This window comes from Ochotona curzoniae, unplaced genomic scaffold (genome assembly GCF_017591425.1).
Source record: "Ochotona curzoniae isolate NIBS_2020 unplaced genomic scaffold, NIBS_Ocur_1.0 contig_1014, whole genome shotgun sequence".
In the NCBI taxonomy this organism is placed as follows: Eukaryota; Metazoa; Chordata; class Mammalia; order Lagomorpha; family Ochotonidae; genus Ochotona; species Ochotona curzoniae.
In genome coordinates, this window is record NW_024464920.1 from 34,762,009 (window position 1) to 34,781,801 (window position 19,793).

The 19,793-nt window shown below is 39.0% G+C and overlaps 1 protein-coding gene across 3 annotated transcripts in view; it reads right to left on the reverse strand.

Annotated features, from left to right (window-relative positions):
• The window catches only part of SLC16A7 (solute carrier family 16 member 7), a 139,054-nt gene that overhangs the window by 99,865 nt on the left and 19,396 nt on the right, over positions 1-19,793 (reverse strand). Inside the window, exon 1 of one of the 3 annotated variants that reach the window (XM_040982734.1) lies at positions 14,906-18,189. The exons of 1 other annotated variant lie outside the window; for it this stretch is intronic. The gene's annotated coding sequence lies outside the window, so the exon portion shown is untranslated. Of the gene's footprint in view, positions 1-662; positions 1,920-14,905; positions 18,190-19,793 lie in introns of those variants that run through there. One more of the 3 variants, XM_040982743.1, reaches the window with a different exon arrangement.

Here is a 19,793-nt window from a genome sequence, read left to right on the forward strand (position 1 = left end):
TCTATGAACCAGCACAATTCCCATTTACACGAATGTGAAAGTCAAGACAAATATAAAGACAAAGGAAACAAGAAGCAAAAACAAACAAACAAAAAGAAAAGAGGAATCTCTAGGCATCTGGAAAGCTGAGTTAATTCCTAATCTCTTACTAAATTATCAAGTGGAAAAGATTTTTCTAAAGATTTGTTTTTACTGATGATTTGAAAGGCAGAATGACAAAGTGGTAGACAGAAGGCCAGAGACAAAGACAGCGAGACAGAGGGATTCCATTTGCTGATTCAGCCCTGAAACAGCAGCAAGTGCTAGGGCTGCTGCTGCCTGAAGCTAGGAGCCCAGAACCCCAGCCACTCAGGTGGACAGGGGCCCAAACACTTGGGTCATTTTTCTTTGCCTTCCCACGTACATTTGCAGGGAGCTAGAGCAGAATCAGAGCAGCCTGGATTGGAACACCTGGTCCAATACATTCTGGCACTGCAGGCTGCAGCTTATTATGTTGTACCACAATGCAGGCCTTACATTACCATGTTTTAAATTCTGTAATTTCAGAAGCTATGATTTGTATTGGTATCTAAATGCCAATACATTTTAAAGACAGTTGACAGCTCTTTCCATACTGATATTTTAACACAGTGCAATGTCACGAAGTTCTCTGTCTGGCATACCTCATTATCGTCTTAAGAATTCTAGTTGCAGTCAAATTGCTTTACCGGGGTTCATGATCCTTTTCTAATGAAGACATAAATAAAATTTACAAAAGTGTTTATGAAAGCAGCTAAGAATACATGGTGTCATTGGGGAAGTCCAAGTTTCTTATTCATGTTTATACATAGTTGATGATTATCTAAAGAAAAATAAAAAAAATCAGCCCATAGACATAATTTTATTAGTAGTTAACAAAGCAAGAGAGTCCTCCAAAAAGAATGCATTGCTTCAGAAAACAAAGTTAAAAAGAATATTCAGTATTACGTAACTCAAATATTCAGAAGAAAAAACAGATGATCTGTTGTTCGGGAAAGAGAACGTCTCCCTTTGACTCATCAGCATTGTCCAGTCACATGTGTAAATTCTCAGTGTTCATCAGTGCTTCAGAAACACATTTCCTTAAATAAAGTATCCATTACAGTCTCAATCATAATTCCGTAGTTTATAGGATAATGGCTAACATTAATAATAAAGTCAAAATAATTAAAAATTCAGTTCTCTGAAATTTCCCTCTCCTTTCCTTTCCATGCAAGCCCAGAAAACATGTTTGTTTTGACAGTAATTGACAAACCTTGTGAAAGGAGAACTTTACATGAGTGATTAATGATACAGGCAAAAACGCGAAACCACATCAGCTGACGAGTGGTTGACTATACCAAGGTTGAGAAGAATGCGAGGGCTTAAAGACAACAGTGAAAAGGCACACGCCTTTCACAGTTAAATGACAGCCATGAGACAACACCACACGCTGCCAGATATCCAGAAACAAATCTACTGTTTGCAGTTTATACAAGCATCAAAGGTGATCTTTGAAAGTCACAAGATGTTCTGGAAAGCTTGTGACATGAAAACCATAGAACCTATTTATGGCTATAGTGAGCAGTTACTTTCACACTAACTTTAAGAAATTCTGCTGTGTTCCTATTAATCAGAAACATAAACTCTGAAGCTCTCAACAAACATTAACACAACTACACGGGTGAAACCTCACGAAATGAGGTAATGACATCTCAAAGGAAACCTAAACGGCAGCAACAACAAAACACCAGAGCAAAAAGTTTGATTTCAGAACTCTTGCAGAGGTATGTAATGAACCATTAATCTCTTTCACCTATCTTACCAAGCTAGATAAATGATCTATTCTAACTCAGAAAGTCAAAAACAAAAAAAAAATCATTGAGTACCAAACACAAATCTAACTTACTTGGTGCTGTATTTAACATTTAAGCACGAAAAGGAATAAAACCAAACATGCTGCAGGTGATCTTAACGAACACATGTTGAAACACCATCAAGCTCATCACATCCTACCACTATGATGGGAACATCGGTGACGGGGAGTCTAGAGGAAGGAGCACAGAATCCCCCCTGAACTGCCTATGCTCTAAACACACTTTATATTTACATTTTATTGCATGAAGTAAACTGTGGCTTAAGAGTCTTTGGCTATATTATTTTTAACATCTAATACAGACAAATACAGTGACGTGCTCTGAAAAATGAGCCTCAAAGTACAGCCACCAGAGGCAGTGTAATAGACGCTGGACAAGCCACTGCTGGGTCTGCATGGAGCCCATGCTTGCCACAGGCAGCTCCCAGCCCACAGCAGAGACACGCAGGTTACCCCGCTGACCCCACATGGCCTTGCCTGCCACACTATAGCTGCTCAATAGTTAGCTTTGTGACTGCTGTACTGGTAAAGCCCACATAGAGGCATAAATAGAAAAAAAAAAATTGAACCGAACATGACTCTGAATTTTAAGAAACGTTCAACTTTCTAAAGATAATTCCAAATTGCTGAAGTACAGAAGTGGGTCAGAACTACAGAGAGGAAGATTTTCGTTCAATATCAATATATCCCAGTAGACAGAGACTGCTCCAATTCTGTCTGTTAATCTTTGGAAAGACTAACTACCCACTTTACATAAGACGAGACCCTGGTAGGCTTGCAGCAGCCACCTCTCGGGGTCACACAGCTTTCGAGATGGAGTCAGCTCCAATTTTAATCTTCTCACCCTTTCCACAACAAATGTGCTTGAAGGAAAGATGCCGATTGCACGCAACAGCCATGTATCAATCGTAGCATATTAAAACATTTTTGAGGCTAAACTTTGATGGCTATTATACTAAAATTAACTTCATAATGTCATACCCTTTCTATTTTACATGAAGCACATCTTTTTTGTGTGCTTAGAAAAAGTAAATCTACAGACTAAATTTGCAATTTCTTTTTTTTTTTCAGGTCTACTTTTTTTTTATTCTTTTTCTTTTTTTATTATTAACGTTGTATTATGTGATACAGTTTTATAAGCACTGGGGAGTCCCCCCACCCCTCCCATACCCCTTCTCCCATAGTGGATTGCTCCATCTTGCTGCATAACCACAGTTCAACTTCAGTTGAAATTCTTCCATTGTAAGCATGTTCCTAGCATAAAGTCCAGCATCTTATTGTCCAGATAAGTTCAGTGGCCTCTTGGGGAGACCTTCTCTGGTCTGAAGGTAGAGCTAACAGAGTAAAGTTCCGGTCAGTTAAGACCCCCAACAAAACATCAGTGTCGCTATACAATGTTATGGGATTAGTTGGTATAGTGTTGAGTGAACAATATCCACATCTCTGGGTTTAGACAGTATCTGTGACAGGTTCAAAAAGTAACAATCAACCAAGCATAAATTACAGGTTAAATCCAGGCAAACATTAGATGTCTGACATAGTATTGAGTAGACAATATGTTAACACTACATGTAAGTTCTTGATTACCTTCTACAACTATTTCAATGTCACCTCCTCAATTGAGGTGTGTAACGATTTTGGGGGGTGTTGCAGAGAAATCTCTCATACCTTGCTAATGAGTCTTTATGTTCCATCTAATAGTATATGAGTGAGTCTTTGTTTGATGACCTATCTCTATTGTTCTTTGGTTATCTCATCCTATTAGTGTGTGTATATGAGTGTGTGTGTAAGTGTGTGTGTGTGTGTGTAGGGGGAGAGGTAGGTTTAGGAGGAACCTTGTTGGACTTTATAGGGGGTGGAGGCCCAGAGCTGAAACTAGGTAAGGACTGGAGAGGATTCCTCCCCCACTGTCCCGCCGGAAGTTTATTGATCTTCTGGTTCTGATGACCAATCGTGGTTCCTAGTTGTTGTTCTGATGTCGTTGGTTCCTATGTGGAAGGACTCGGGTTTCTTCCATCTCATGTAGTTGGTCCAAAGAGAGGGGATGTCTGTCCTCTGGGTTCACAGCATTCGGAGGCATTCCAAATCCCCGTGTTCTCTTTGGCAGTTGCGTTGACGTTCCTGTGTCCGTTCTGATAGACCTTGGTGGGAGTCCGGGAGTCCTTATGGGTGGGGGATAAGCCTCCTCCAGTCCTTCTGTTCCACTCTGGGGTTCTCCCCTATTCTGTGCATATGACCACTTGTTAATAGACTGTTTGGGTCATTCCTGATTCCCCCTGTGTGTCATTATAGCTTTTGCTATTGTCTAATGCTGATCTGGAACTATCAACTTTAAGATACTTATCCAGTTCTTGCAAGTTACACTACGTGGATTGCTAGCATTTTCAAGGGAAATGAGAGATTTCTCTATGTTCCTGTCCAGTTACTGTGTATCATAAGGATAAATTTGCAATTTCTTAACTTACATTATCAAATGCTCAAATAACACTACATTGCTTTTGCTCTAAAGTGTGACAATGGATATTATTATCGAGCAGGAATCTATTCTGATAAGCAAAATATGATATGCAAATTTTAAATGCTAAATATTAAATTAGTAGACTACTGAAAAGTGATATTTAGAGAAAATCTGAAATACATGCCTAAATCAATTCTAGAATCCTTCTATGCATAATACCACGCAGTAAGGCCACAAAACTAGATTAAACACAGTTAGTTTCACCAAAACCTGGTGTGAACCGATGAATAAGGCGCTTACACCACCGCTGACATCCATTAAACTTTAGACATGATCATCTTGACTTCATTCAAACAATGCTGTAATTGAAGTGTAGTCATGGCAATTTGTGGAGCTGAAACAGCAAAGTATCTTTTAAAAGAAAACTCCATTTACAGATCTGCAGCCGTTGAATTGTACAGGTGTTTCTTCTCACTGTCACTCACAAATCCCGGAAAGTTTTCCCTAATCACTAACACTCGTGCCTCATCTCTCCGCGGCACAGCTCTGCGCTGTTCCCGATTCGCCTCATCATCTCCAGCTCGGTGTCCTTCTCAGACTTTGCAACTGTACCTTCTGGAGCTCCCGTGTCATAGAAACAGACTTCTCTCTTTCTAAGACACTCTGTCTACTCCGCATTCCTTCCTCCTTCAAAACGTGACGTGCAGTCAGGTTTCCAGGGCAGAAGTGAAACCGAACTCTGCTTCCACTGCTGACTTTGGCGTCATTACTTTTACATCTTCATGCAAAGAACTCTTCCTTCGTTTAGGTTCATTTCAGCAAGCTATATCACCCTGAGCCCTGGGGTTTATGAATTTTTAGTTAATTTCTTCAAACTTCATTGTCCTGTTCTCAATCCCAACATGGCAATAGTAATGAACAATATCCATGAAATCAACAGCATCACCATAGAATGCATGACTCTGTTTTTATTCTCATTTCAGTATTCTACTGATAATCTAGACCTCTCGGCCAACTGGAAGGTCTCTAACGCAGGTGTTTTTAAGCACTGATTTTCTAACTTGCAATTACAAAGTTTTGTTGCCAGAGCCCATCTCATCAGTTGGGACTATTTCTTCTTGTGCCTCTGGAGTTTGCATTCTGATTTGACCCCATGCCACTTTATTTTCCTCTCATATGTTTTCCCTTGAACTTTGTGCTCCAACACATGCAACTCAGTTAGATTTCCTGATCGTTCTGTGCCATTTTAAGCCTTTGGTCTTTATGACCTTCATAAAGGTGAGATCTGGCACCTTTTTAAAGAATCCCCTTCCTCAGTTATATATAAAGCAAGCTCCTATTTATTTCTCAAGCTCCTATTCAAGATTTTTCTTATATGAGAGAAGAACACCAAAAAAATCATGAGAGACTGGATAATAAGAACAGGATAAGGACTTCCAGGAAAAATGATAATAGGGAAGGCTTCAAAATATGGAGAGTTGATGGATGATAATGGGTTTCAGTTACAGCATGGGATTTTTTTGGGCATATTTATCTTTACATACACTTTTATTTCATAAAAACCATTAACTGCTCCCAGGCAGTTTAGGAAATACAGTTTCAAGCCTTTCAGATTTACAGATAATTACGAAAATATCTCCAACTGTTAGGAAATAACAAATTTTCTGTATGTCTGTGGAGACATTTTGCAAAAGAACGAGAAATCAAATTACGCTACACATTTGCCGTCAAGAAAAGCAAAATCACATAAACATGATTGATTACTGCTTTTCTACAAATTCCACAAGATCTTTAAATATGTGTTGTTTATGACATCATAGTGCAGCCAAGGGTTTAGAAGTGCAGAGCCGTAAGGAGGCCACAGCCTAGGTAACTGACACCCGGAAAAGTTACACATTGTTTGGTTTTGCTTTATTTGCCTTTTAGCAGCCTTCTTTCATTTTGCCTATCCAGAATTACAGTCCTAAATAAACTATCCTCATTTTCTGTTTTGATTTGATGCCAAACAATCCTTGAAGCCAAATATTTAAACTTACTAAATCGTCTACTACATCTTAAACTCAGAATCTCTAATGTTCAGATAATGTTCACAAGTTTTTCTCTGCAGGGCAGTAGTAAGGAACTTCCTCCAAGGACAGGTGCACTTTTCTGGAACGTGCGGTACACATCATTGTTGAGATCACCCCAATGTCACCCATCGGAAGTGAAACACCTAAGTACTACTCCGGGAATTTTCAGAACCTGTTCAGGTGTAATGCCACAGTTTTCTTCAGGAATATCAAAACAATTCACCAAAAGTCCTTCTGTGTAAAGACCTTTTCATTAGACCAATGAAGAAAGAAGACCAATGCAGGAAGACCAATGTTTTCTGACCATTCAGCTTGAGCACACAGACGTAGTACCACCTATCTAAAGCTATTTTCAGCATCCACTTAAATGAGCTTTGTTATATATTTAATTACAATTACCCACAGAAAAGGATATAGAACCCTGCCCTGAAATTCACTTAACATGAGGCACCAACCGTTTCCTTCTTAGCATTTATCGAACGTGTTACTTTACAGTAACTTGTATTTCCAAGTCCTGTATCTTTCCCTTTAAATTCCACCAGGACAAGTAGTAAAATGTGGACATGTGCTGTATATGCACTTCCTAGCATGGTGCTCAAAGATCAACACATGTTTGCGGAATAACGGAATGAATGGCCAAAGGAATAACCTGTACACACTTAAAGCTTGTCACTTCAAACTTGTGCAGAAAATCAGTTTGGCATGTTACAAATTGGTGTCATTGTACATCACAGTCTAAAGAACTGGATTAAATTTTAGGCTTGATATTTAACAGTTCTGAAATCAAAGGCGAGTATTTTCAGGCCAGCACTGTGATGGAACACTGTAAGTCACCACCTGTGACTCTGGTATCCCATACGAATGCTGGTTTACATCCTGGTCCCTCTGCATCTGACCCAGCTTCCCGCTTTTGTGCCTAGGCAAACAGCAGAAGATGTCCAAACTCCTGGTCTCCTGCCACTCACATGGGAGACCCGGATGAGCTTCGAGGCTCCTGGCTGTGATCTTGCCTAGATCCGGCACCGGTAGCCATATGGGGAATGAAGCAGCAGAAATCTCTCTGTCTCTCACTGTCTCTTCGTATCTCTGCCTTTCAAATAACTAAATAATTTTCTTAAAACAATCAAATAAAACTAAGACAAATGTATTGAACCGTCTAATCCTTTGTTTCATCATCTGTAAAACATTAATAGCTATACTGGAGGGCCCAGTGTGATGATTGTTAGCTAAATCCTTCACCTTGAAAGCACCAGCATCCCATATGGGCACCAATTCATGTCCCAACTGCTTCACTTTCCATCTTTCTAGCTCCCTGCTTCTGGCCTAGGAAAGCAGCAAAAGACAGCCCAAAGCCTTAGGATCCTGTATCCATCTGGAAGACCTGAAACAGGCTCTTGGCTTCAGGTCAGTTCAGTTCTGGCCACTGTGACCTCTGGGGGAGTGAACCAGCAGATGGAAGATCTTTCTGTCTCTCTCTGCATAAATCTTGTCTGCCTTTCCAATAAAAATAAGCAAATGTTAAAATACTTATGCTGGAATAAGCATTGAAGATAAGCATATAAATCTGCAGCGCAGTGTATGCAGGGAGCAAAGCCCAAATAAGGTAGGTAGTATCCATTATTAATATTTTATATAGTTTTTAAGAGAATTATATTAAACTACATTATCTAAGGGCTTTTGAAATTTGAAAATACAGATTCATTTTGAGCATATGTTGGCAATGATAACTTTCTAAAAGTTACAGTATTAAAATGAATTTTCTAAAACTCTGCATGCTACTTTTCTAATTATTATAAGCCTTTCAACAAGTTGCTTTTGATTAAATTCCATCAACTCTTTTTCAAATTTCTCACAACTTTTTTTTTATAGAATCTCTATATTGATCTCCATAACCACAATCTTACTTCATCATTAATTCAATTCTGTGAACTAAATTACATGTTCTCTTTCAATCATTTTTCATTATTGTTCCTATATTCAACAAGTTTGGCGATTATCACTGTGGAAAAAGCAATTGTCCCTGAAAAATGTCCTCCCTAACGTAAAAACCTCATTTTGAAACTCTCAATTATCAGTTAACAGAGTTTGTCTTCATCACTAAATATGCAGGAAAAAGTTTAATTCACATTGTGCTTCAACTATAGTAAATTAACATTATCATTACAAAATCTGTAGGTACAAACACATTTTTCTTTTAGGAACTATGTGCTAATTTTAATGATATTCAATATTTAAGATCATATAAATGTAGTCTTTTCTGTTAAGATTTATTCTATTTATTCTGAAGACAGAGTTACAACGAATAAGGGGAAAATACATACAAAGAGACAGAATCTTCCATCTAGTGGTTCACTCAGCAAATGGCCAAAGGGCCACATCAGTCACAATGGAGTCAGGCTGAATTCCGGAAGCAAGAGCTTCACGTGCATGTAGGGTTCTAACCCATTAAGCCATCTTCCATTACTATCACAGGTGCATTAGCAGGGAACTGGATGAGAAGCAAAACAACTGGGTCTCAAACCAGGGATGCCAGTGCTACAGTCAGCGGTTTTACCCACTATGCAACAATGTCAGCCCCCAGGAAGTAGTCTTGAGAAGCATCACCATTATTGTTTATCTTTTCATCAAAAGCAAGCTCTAAATTGCCTTGGTGATGACACCCAGGACAAGGCCACCACAAACTATAGTATATTTTGGCAGCCATAAGGAAACACAGTCCATTAGAAATACAACTAGTTTTATTGATTAAGGCAGAAGTCTTCACCTTTTTTCCATCACAGTATCCCCATCAAAAGCAAAGTTAATACTTAGAAATGCATTTGAATGAATGACTGAATAAATATCTACTATGTACAAGAAAAAAACTCATGAGAATTTGGCAACAAATGAACATAGAGTAGGGAATCCTGAAGTAAATAATACTTTAAAAAAAAATCACAGGAGTAAGTAGTGGGAAAATTGTTCTTTTTGTCCATATGACCAACAAAGGTCTCCAATATTCAACAGGTAGCAGTGGATGGACATTCACCTAAGCCAGCCCTTCAAAAGGAGTTTGGAAAATTAAAAGCTAAGCCTACCGTTGCGTAAAACTGTTCTGAAATCCATCCCTACTTGTTGGTGCTAGCCCATCCAGTTCTCACTGCAGTTCGTCCAAGGAGCTATCATACATCCAATTTGTGCAGAAATTAAAACTTAAGAAGTTAAATATCATTTTCACGATATGCATCATGTAACATTTCAATGTAAACTTTTATTCAACTACAATCCTTTTTAAGTCATGTCGCTTGGCCTATACAAGTCATTTTTTTAATTCACACAATTCCTCTAAAAAAAAACTTTCTAATGTAAAATTAAAAGGGAGAACTTGAGTTAAACATCAAAATACTCTCTCTCTCTCTATGTATATATATATATATATACATATGAATATGTATATATAAAAAATACATTTAGAATATCAAACTCTTTATCAGGTTGCCAAAAAGAAACTTGGATATTTTCAGTTATTAATACATGGCAGCAGTTGTTTTGGATAGGAGCTGCCAACAACTTTCATTATATCTGTCAACCAGTCGGTAAAAAAGAAAAAAAAAAAAGATCTCCCCACTACCACCACCAAAAAAAAAAAATCCTAAGAATTACAAACACTTGGCATGATAAATGACTTTAGTAGTCAACAGGATTATGGCTCTGCTTCTTACGGAGGCAGATAGAACCAGAGGCTATTTTAGGAAAGGTAACACTGGTTTTGTTTGTTTGTTTGTTTGTTTTTGCTTTTTTGCAACATCTCGGTCATTTAACTTCTTGCAACAAGCAAAACTACAAAGCGTGATGCTTAGAAAAGTGAAGTTAACAGTATTTTTTTGTCTCAGAGTATGAAGACTCCAACTCAATGCAAGATTTCATTTCAATTAAGAAGCAGAAACATTCGCCAAATTTAAATATAATATGTAAGCTGTAATCATTAAATGCTCCTAGATATCAAATATTAACAGTTAATCTGAAATCCCCTACACATCTGCTTACTAGGTATGTGAAGTCCAAGGTTGCCTTCGTTCACAGCAGCATTGCTGAGTTCCCTTAACAATCCTTTAAATTTGACACAAATTTCAACAAAAGGTTCAACAGTTGGTGATGCTCTAAGTACATAATGGCTGGCACATCCCAAAAGACAATTAACATATTTTGAAAGATCAAAGTTCATTAAACACTTATAAAATCAGTTCATGGACTACTGCACTGATTCTTCCCAATGCTAGATAAAAAAGTGGACTAAATTTAAATATTTAAATTATCAAAATATAAGAACTACTTGTAGGATAAAAGTCAGATCTCTCATCAATTACAAATGCGTAACATGAATCTGGAAATTTTGGTTAACCTCTAAAACTCAACATTTCTCTATTTCAGAAATAGGACCATCTTCTACTTTGTTGAAATAATATGTGACTTATAGTTTGCAAGCTCTTTAATGTTCGCATGAGATAGAATGACACTAAACTTTCTTTCAGAAAAAGGGATTATGCAATTAGAACACAACAGAAAGAGTACTATTAAAAGCTTCATTTTTAACAGTATGTCTTTGTCAATAACTGTAGTTCCTATCAAAAATGGAAAATTGAAAATCACTGGCAATTTGAAAATATAAAACAGCCGTAATACTGGCAGACAATATCATTTGCAGGAGAATGGCACAACAGAAAGAAAAGGAGGTGAAAAGAGAGAAAATCTCAGAGGAGCAGGAAAGGTCACCAAAAACACCAAAACTCGTTAGTCACAAAGTATCGAATAATTATCTTTAAAATATTTGGGGAATTATCCTTTTGTTTCCAAACGCAATTTGTACAGTTTCTTTCGAGCCATAGGCATAAGTTCAGGACTTGAAAATCAATGTTGCAGTACTCTACATTTACATGCTCTTAAAAAAAAAAGGTTTAACCCATATATTTGTGACACAGTTCTTTCTTGCCATTCAATATCCAAAAAGAAATAGTGGAAGAGTGGGAAATGGCCTCTCCTCCTCTTAAACGCAATCAGAGCTGGAAGCAAAGGTCATCTTTCAATGACAACACAGTGTGATGTTGGGCTGACCACTGAATGGTCTAATGTGGTCTCACCTTTGATAGCTGAAGTTAGAAAACCAATCGTTCTACACCAGTAATATGTCTGTTCTTTTTGTGATAAAAAATGAGTAAAGTCATTGCTAATTTGGCTTTATGAGTTGGCTTTCTATTGGAAATAGAAACAAACCCTCTAAATTAGATGCAGTTGGAATTCTTTTCTCAAAATCTTCATATCACCTGAAAATCAACATGCCAGGCCCATCTGCCTAAATATCAGCAACTGGATTAACACAATGTGCCCAGCACTACATGAAAAAGATGTACTGATGGATTCTATGACTTTAAATTCGTATAATCAAAATCGTATTCTAAACGTGTGTTCCGCCTACTACCTGCCCAGCAGAATAAACCCTGAGGTAGCAATAACCAATAATATACTTCTCATTTGCGAATATATAAAAATATATATCAACAAACATTAAAGAATCATGTTACTTGAAAGCTCTGTTAAATAACTGCATCAAGAAAGTGTTGAAGAGCTTGTGTCCCATAGATTAAAAAAACAAGGTAATTTTACAAAATGATGATAATTTTCAGTAATGAATACATTTTTAAATAATGTTGTCTCTTATTTCCTTGACATTAATGCTGTCAAAAATAAGTCCATGCTTGATTTCCTAGACTCAATTCCAACACAATAGTGCCCACACATCAGTTTTTGGTCGTTTCATTTCCTGACCTCATGAAGTTCAAATTATGTTCAGTTGAGTTGGTTTAACCAGTTTTAACAGAAAAAAAATGAATAGATCCAAACTTGTATTTCGACATATACTTTGCAGCTGTTTCAAGATGTTATTTCATTGAAGCTGGTGAAATAAGGGCTTACCTATTTCGAAAGACAAATACTTCTAAGTATGCACTTCAGATAAGTTTCTGAGGGATACGGATTTCTACAATACTGTGAACACACACCCGAAGAGCCTGGGACAGCGCTGTTTCAGCGGTTAAGAACAATGCAGTGTCCTGCCTCTTAACAGACAGCAGCCTCAAAGCTCTTGAATGAGGAGCTCAAAGGAATCTCTCAAGAAAATAGCTTTTTCTTAAGAACATATGAACCAAGTCAGAAACGCTGTTTTTGCTGCACAAGAATCTTTGATTAAAAGTAGAGCAAAAGTGTAGGTAGGTCTTAGGAAATTATAACACAGCTCCTTGCACACTCTTCACAGAATTTGCTGTTTTACCAGCTACTTGGGCTTTCAAACAGTAAAATGAGTATCAAACTGCTTAAAAATGCATGTTTTGTTCCGAGGCTATTAAGTGGGAAAATAGGTATAAAAGTAATTATTTAGTAAGGGACTTAAAAAAAATACCTAATGGTAAAAGTTTTAAGACTCTGCTCTGCTCATTGCATTGCATGATTTGTAACGCGTTCTACCCTAGGCTCACTTTGTATATAAAACTAAGGAACTTTTTTTCAGCTGGATTTCCAACTAAAGAGAGCTGAGGATATAAGTTACAAAGACAATGTTAATAAAGGGCAGAAACTCAAGGTCTGATGGTGCACTTTGGACCTGAATATAGCAGAGAGCTTTCCCATTAGGGCCAGCGAGTAGAAAGCTGATAACACCAAGATGAGATTTATAGGGACAGGTCAGCAACACGTAATGAGAATTTGGAACACACACATCCAACTGTAACACCTCTTGTGTATGTACAGTTTCTAATGATAAAAGTTAATGGTTCCACGACAGTAATAAATTACAGCAAGAAAATATTCTAACAGTGGGCTTTGGAAAAGAAACTCCAGCACTATTACACAATCTTCCCTAACACCAGCGCCAGCTGAAGGAACAGTTCTAATGGGGTTACTTCACTCTCCCAATTGAATCTGTTGCACTAGAATAGGAGAAACAAGTAGGTTAAAAAAAAAAAAAAAAAGTCTTCCCATTAAATTTCATCCTTTCCTCAATACCATTTCTTAGGCAAGATCCTGCAGGAAGCAAACAAAAAGGGAGGGAGGGAAGAAGGGACCGATTCCTGCCTGCCTGCCCCTCACCCGCTCTATAGCGTTCAGGAAGAACATTTTCAAATTCAAAATTCTCTGCTTGGCCAAACTTCAGTCAGCCTCCTGAACATTCTCCAAGCCACCTGGTGCACTTCCACATAAAATCCAGCTTTGCCAATAAAGGGTCCTGCCATGTCAGATAGCAGATCACCACCTGACCAGGTTCCGAATCCTCCACCATCCCTCACGTGAAGGTTCCGACACTTCTGTCTGCAGCCAGCAGCCCTTTTACCCGTGAAATGTCCTGTTAGTGATTCTCCATCCACTGACCTGCAACCCGTTCCTTGACTATAAATTCGCACTTGCCCATTCTGCATTCACAATGGAACATATTCACTCTGCTCTGGTTCTAAGCATGCACTATCATGATATCCCTTTCTATTACAATTATCCTGAATAAAGTCTGCCTTTCCACACTTTTTTTACAGGAGTCACTGGAAAAACATTTTTAGTAAATACACTAATACTTGAAAGCACTGGAATTCACCGGGTGCTTGTTGTATACCTACCCATATAATATCATGGTGTTTTTCACAGTGTGCAGTCTGTAGGGTGTCACCACTGGGGAGATCCCCTGCACAAATCTCTATAAGCCCATCTACTACTGAAGAACACAAACTCCAACCGGTAAATAAGTGCAGAAAGTTCATGAACCTGACTGTTTGATACGTCGATCTAGAAAGCAGGGCTAACATTACGAATCACCAGTAAGGGTTTCTGAACATGAAGTCCAAATACAATCAAGCACACTGGCTGGCTGGCTGCAGTCAACATGCTATTATTAAACTGCATGCTTTCATTTGTTGTCATTATCATGTGCTGGTTAAGTGCTACAGAAAGAGAGTGGAGTGACACATCACTGAAGGTGAGACACCCATGGCTACAGGGATTAAACTCTACAGCCAAACACGAAGTAACAGTCTCTTACTTAAACTGAGACATACAACCCTCTGCGGTTCTGTGATCGCCTATGATCTAATGCGATTAGCAGTACACTATCACCTGGTGTGTCTTTCATTCACTTGCCCAAATGCCACTGCCTCCTTCAAATTCCACGAAAACAGAGCAGGTACCATAGGGCTGAGATAATAACCAAGTATTCACTGTGGAGGCTCCTAATATTTTTTAAAGGAAATAAAGTTCAAGTGCCCTGTAGCTTTTTTTTGTTTGAGCATTTTTATAAAGATCAGAAAAGTGTACTTTGAAATCCTTTTCATAATCACCCCAAAATGGACAAGAGAATACTCAGCCTTCATTGCAGCTAAGACCGACAAGTCAGATCTCTGATTCATAGCAGAACAGATTCCCCCTGCGGATAACTTTGCATACAAGCCCTGCCATTCCCTACCAACAGTGCCCACCAGCCCGTTCACTCACAGTGCTTTCCTTCCCCAGCACTTTCTGCGGATCACCACTTCTCCAGTGCCCAGCTGCTCACACACACCCAGTGTACACCTGTGATCAGCTACGACTGAGAAAAAGAAAAACAGGTCACACTGCTGGCTGCTTCTCCAGGCACTTAAAAGAAAGCACAGTCCACAGAGTCATTTCAGAAAGACTACGGTGTGACTCAACGAAGGGTCATTTTGTCCCCTAGCAGACATTCAGCAGTGTTTGGAGACACAAGTGGCTGTCACAACTGGGAGAAAAGGCGGTGCCAGCACTGGATGAAGCAAGAATGATGTCTGGAGCCAAATATTAAGGAGGCACTTATTTGCAAGGTTGTAGAAGGGCAGGATTTAAATGTACAAGACCTTGAGAATGGCTACCTCCTTAAATATGATGCCCTTGCCTGCTCCTTGCCCAGCTAGGCCCAGTTGAACAGAGGTTAGGAATGGTGCTAACTATCTCCCTCAAAAGGAATTAACCAGTCCAAGATATCCGTAATGCTGATGGTTGAGAAACCCAGGCAGATTCAAAGAAACTTGGGGCAAATTGGGGTGGGAAGGTTTGTGTTCCTCTCCTTTTCCACTACTTTAAATCGTCATTTTAAAAGCCATATTTTATTAAATGTACTCCAACGTCAAATCTCATCATGCTAGTATTTAGGTTTAATCTGTTCCTAATATGTCTAACCCACAAATAAAGTTAAACGAACCCAACCTTTCCTTCCTTGGCCTTTGCGCTCAGTCTTCCCTCTGGCTCTGTGTCAAGTCACTCCTGCCAGCTACTTTGAAGGGCTCAGCTGCAAAGGAGCCTTCCAACTGACATCAACTGACATTCTCCCATCAACATGGGGACCTGCCTTTCCAGGAGGAAAAGGTCTCAGATCTTTCTCTTTCTCTCTCTCTCTCTCTCTCTCTCTCGCTCTCTCTCTCTCTCTCTCGCTCTCCTGGAGTCCTAACGGTATTATCTTGTATTCTGGCAATTTGGTCACTTATTTCTTTCCATCCCACCCTCCACATACAGACATGAATAGCACAGGAATATGGAAGTACTTTCAAAGATTCAGAGAAGACGGCAATTAATAAAGTAAAGCTGCATCCAAAAAGTATCTGAAAACCCTTCATAATTAACTCATATGACTTTTTGTGAATTATTTGAAGACCCCTCATACACACACTGATTCACATTCCTGATGGGCGTGGATGGTAGAATCATTCTCCCAGCTATCTCTACATAGAACATAACGTCTAACATGCGAAGCACTCAAATGTGTTTTAAATGGATTGGTAAAGCAAGTTGATAGTAACAGGCAGCATAAACTTTAATATTGCTAAGAGGCTCCATCAATGCACATATAGCAATGCATTATTTGGCCTTGTTGAGTTCATTACCAATATCTCAGTAGATATCTCAGTTTATTTCAAGTTTGCTATCTCACCATACTTGAGGATTGTCTTCAGGTGAGTGACTGGATATTTTGCTGCAAACAGAAGATAAAGATTGGAATCTATTTTCTTCCCAGTGGCCTATTCTAGCAGTAGAAGATCTAATCTCTTTGCCTTAACTATGAGCCCAAATTCAGGAAGGAAATAAACTCTAGTAACAACTAAAGATATAGCTTCGTTTGTAGTCTACACCAAACTCTACAGGAAACCAAACTTATGCACTGTGCAAGCACATTTCCATTAATTTCTTCTCTACCCTTGACCTAAAACTATTCTGAAATATTTCCCTCTCTGAATTTTTGCCAAAAATCTACTTAGACTACTCGAGTGGCTAATTCACAGCTGTAAATTTGCCCTCTCAAGGAAGAATACAATACATAAACAGGCAATGTTCAGCAATCTGTCCTTGAATATAATAAGCTTCAGGTTTAGTATAATGCAATTCCATCAATGACATCTATGTAGCAGCTGTCTCATAGATGATTTCACCTAGTGACATCAGAGCCAGCTGAGCTTGGAGAAGAGTACTTTATGGTGTTTGTACAACGCAAAATTCTCTAAGGATTCATTTCTCAGGATATATCAACAGTAATAAAGGACACAAGACTATACAATTTCACAAAAAGACCAGCTAAAGGCTTTTCCCCCAAGCATACTACAAATTCACCGATTTCAACTATTTAATCAGAGAATTCGTTTAACCTTCACCACTTAGAAAGGTTAAACTCCAGCTTTACACAGTTGTTACGAAAGTAATACACATACAGATTGAACATATGCAGATTTCACTGACGCAATAATAGCCAAGACTTGATGTCAGAGCTTCTCTTAAGCTCCCTTCCAATGCTCTTTGTACTGAGAACCACTTGGCTCATTCACAGCCTTCAGGCAGGAGGAGGAGATTGCCTAGTTCCAAAGACAGATGATGAGCCAAGTGATATGCATTTCATTCACTGAGTGCAACAATGAAATAAGAGTTCACCACCCACACTCTGCAGGTGGCGGGGACTGCATTCAAGCGTTCTAGCAAGTTACCAATCTTCATACCACCTTCACTTCTGCACTTCTGTCTCACTACCACCACCTTCAGAATGTTCTGCACTGCAATGCTACATACAAAACCCAGAACATTGATACGTATCCTTTTAGGATTTGTTTATTTAAAAGACTGAGCAACAGAAAGCGGGGGTGGGGGTAGAAGGTGGAATGAAACACAAAGAACAGAGGAGAGAGAGAGAGACTTGCCATCTGACAGTCTTCTTCCAACTACCCATAACATTTATTGGGTGACCCCAATTAAAAAGAGCCCAGAATGCCATCAGGATCTCCTGGATGGCAGATAGGAACCCAAGTATTGGGACCATCGCCTGCTGTCTTCCCAGAGGCTCTAGCAGGAAGCTGGCTGAGGAACAGAGGTGGAACACAGTCACAGGGATTCCAGCACAAGAGGCAGGTCTCCCAAGCGGGGAATACCATTTTATAGTCAGGAACATGGAAATCTGTTTGAGAAAATATTAAACGACGGTTGGGGTCTCCAAGCACTGTTGTACTATTGTAAATATAGATGTGAAGAAAGACATAGATTTAAAAGAAAATTTAACTGAAAAGCCATCCTTCCAAAAATTCACGATAGAGCCCTCATCCCCCGGATAATAGTATAAACTAGCAGGAATCTTTGGAGTGTGACCAGATTTAGGTGCGCTCATTAGAGCAATAGGGTATTAGCAATGAAATTTTGTTTCTAATCAGAAGAATTCTGCTCATTCGCTTTCTCTTTCTCTCTCTCTTTCTTTTCGCTTCATCCTATCAAGTGGAGGCAAGCAAGAAGGTGATGAGGGTAAAACTGGAACACTGGGGACAGAAGGACGCCGCACGGGCAGTGGCCATACTACTACTGGAGTTATAGAGGTGATTGCACTAAGAGGCATAGACTCCAAGGGCCTGACACTGAAGGAGGCTGTGTTACTGAGGGAAAAAAGCATAAAGAGAGGGAAAAAAGCAAAGATTTGAAGAATAGACAGTGTTGAGTGATGGAAAGGTAGGCAACTTTGATGAAGACAAAGAAAGGGAAGCCAGTGCTACATATAAAAATAATGGAAACTGACAGAAACAGTTAACTCACCCCAACCAAGTCCAAGTCCCCCCCTCCCTTAGGCTTTGTGGGCAAAAACAAGTCACTACTTAAAGACAGAAACTTTCTTTCTACAATAGACTTTTCCTTTCCTCTGGCAAAATTAATTACAGACATTCTATTTTTAAAAAGGCAAATAAGTAACACTCAAAAGACTGGGACATTAACAAATGTACAGATAATTGCATGAAATGGAGCTTACATGAGAAACAAATATATTCTCAATACAGTACAACACATTTAACTACAGGCTTCCCAAATTTGATAGCCTTCCAAAACTTTTTTTTAATTTTAATTAAGGGTAAAAGAAATTAAAGGATTTTTTTTAAATTGTCGAGAATGTGACATAATGCCACAAGAAATTATTTCTGGTTTAATTCACCAATTGTGCATAAATTCTCCTGAGTTTAAAGTCACTGTGTGAAGCATAACACTGTATCAGTAACAGGAGACCCATGGGAAATGGCGACATTCGCTTCCTTTCTAATGAGGGAAAACTTTTAGTTACAAGACAGCGCAGCTGTGAAGTTGGAGTAAGAGCCTAAATTAATTTGCACACTGTGCATTTAAAGCTGGGACAGTTGGAACAACTTCTCTCCATGATCCAGAGTTGGGATGGAAGTCTTTCGTAGACAATATTTGTAAATATCTATAGACACGCCGTCTCTTGTAGGTGGTATACATTGGTATACATGCTGTATACTCAGACGAAACATTAAAGCTGTTTCACTCAGTAGCGAAACATTTCAAAGTGTCTCCTCATCATGACCTGCATCCCTCTTTGCTTTGTCAGACTTGTCTTCCTTCTTAATCAAATTTTTATCAGCTGTGAGTCTGAAAATCCAGTGCCAAAAGAAGCAGAAGGGTAGGAGTTTAGCCTAGGGTTTGGACACTTGTAGCCTGCAGGGCAGTGCCTAGGTTCAATGCCTGCCTCCAGCTCCTGACTTAAGCTTTCTACAATAGACCCTGGGAGGCAGCAGGTGATGGCACAAGTAGTGAGGTGCCTGCTGCTTACCTGAAAGATCTGGGTTGAGCTTTTGGCTCCTGGCCTGGGTGAGGCCCTGACCTGGCATTTGAGGGCATTTGGGATCTGTGCCAACAGATCAGCACATTGGACCCTCTATCCCACCGCCTCACCTCCTTCCCCCCATCTCTGGCTCTTGTTCTCTCTCCTCTCTCTTATTTAGATAAATCAAAATCTTTTAAAAAATAAAAGAAAAACCAAAGGTAAACAAAAATATACTATGGACTGAGCCTGAGCCCAAGGATATATTCCAACACGAGGACAACCAAATATTCACTT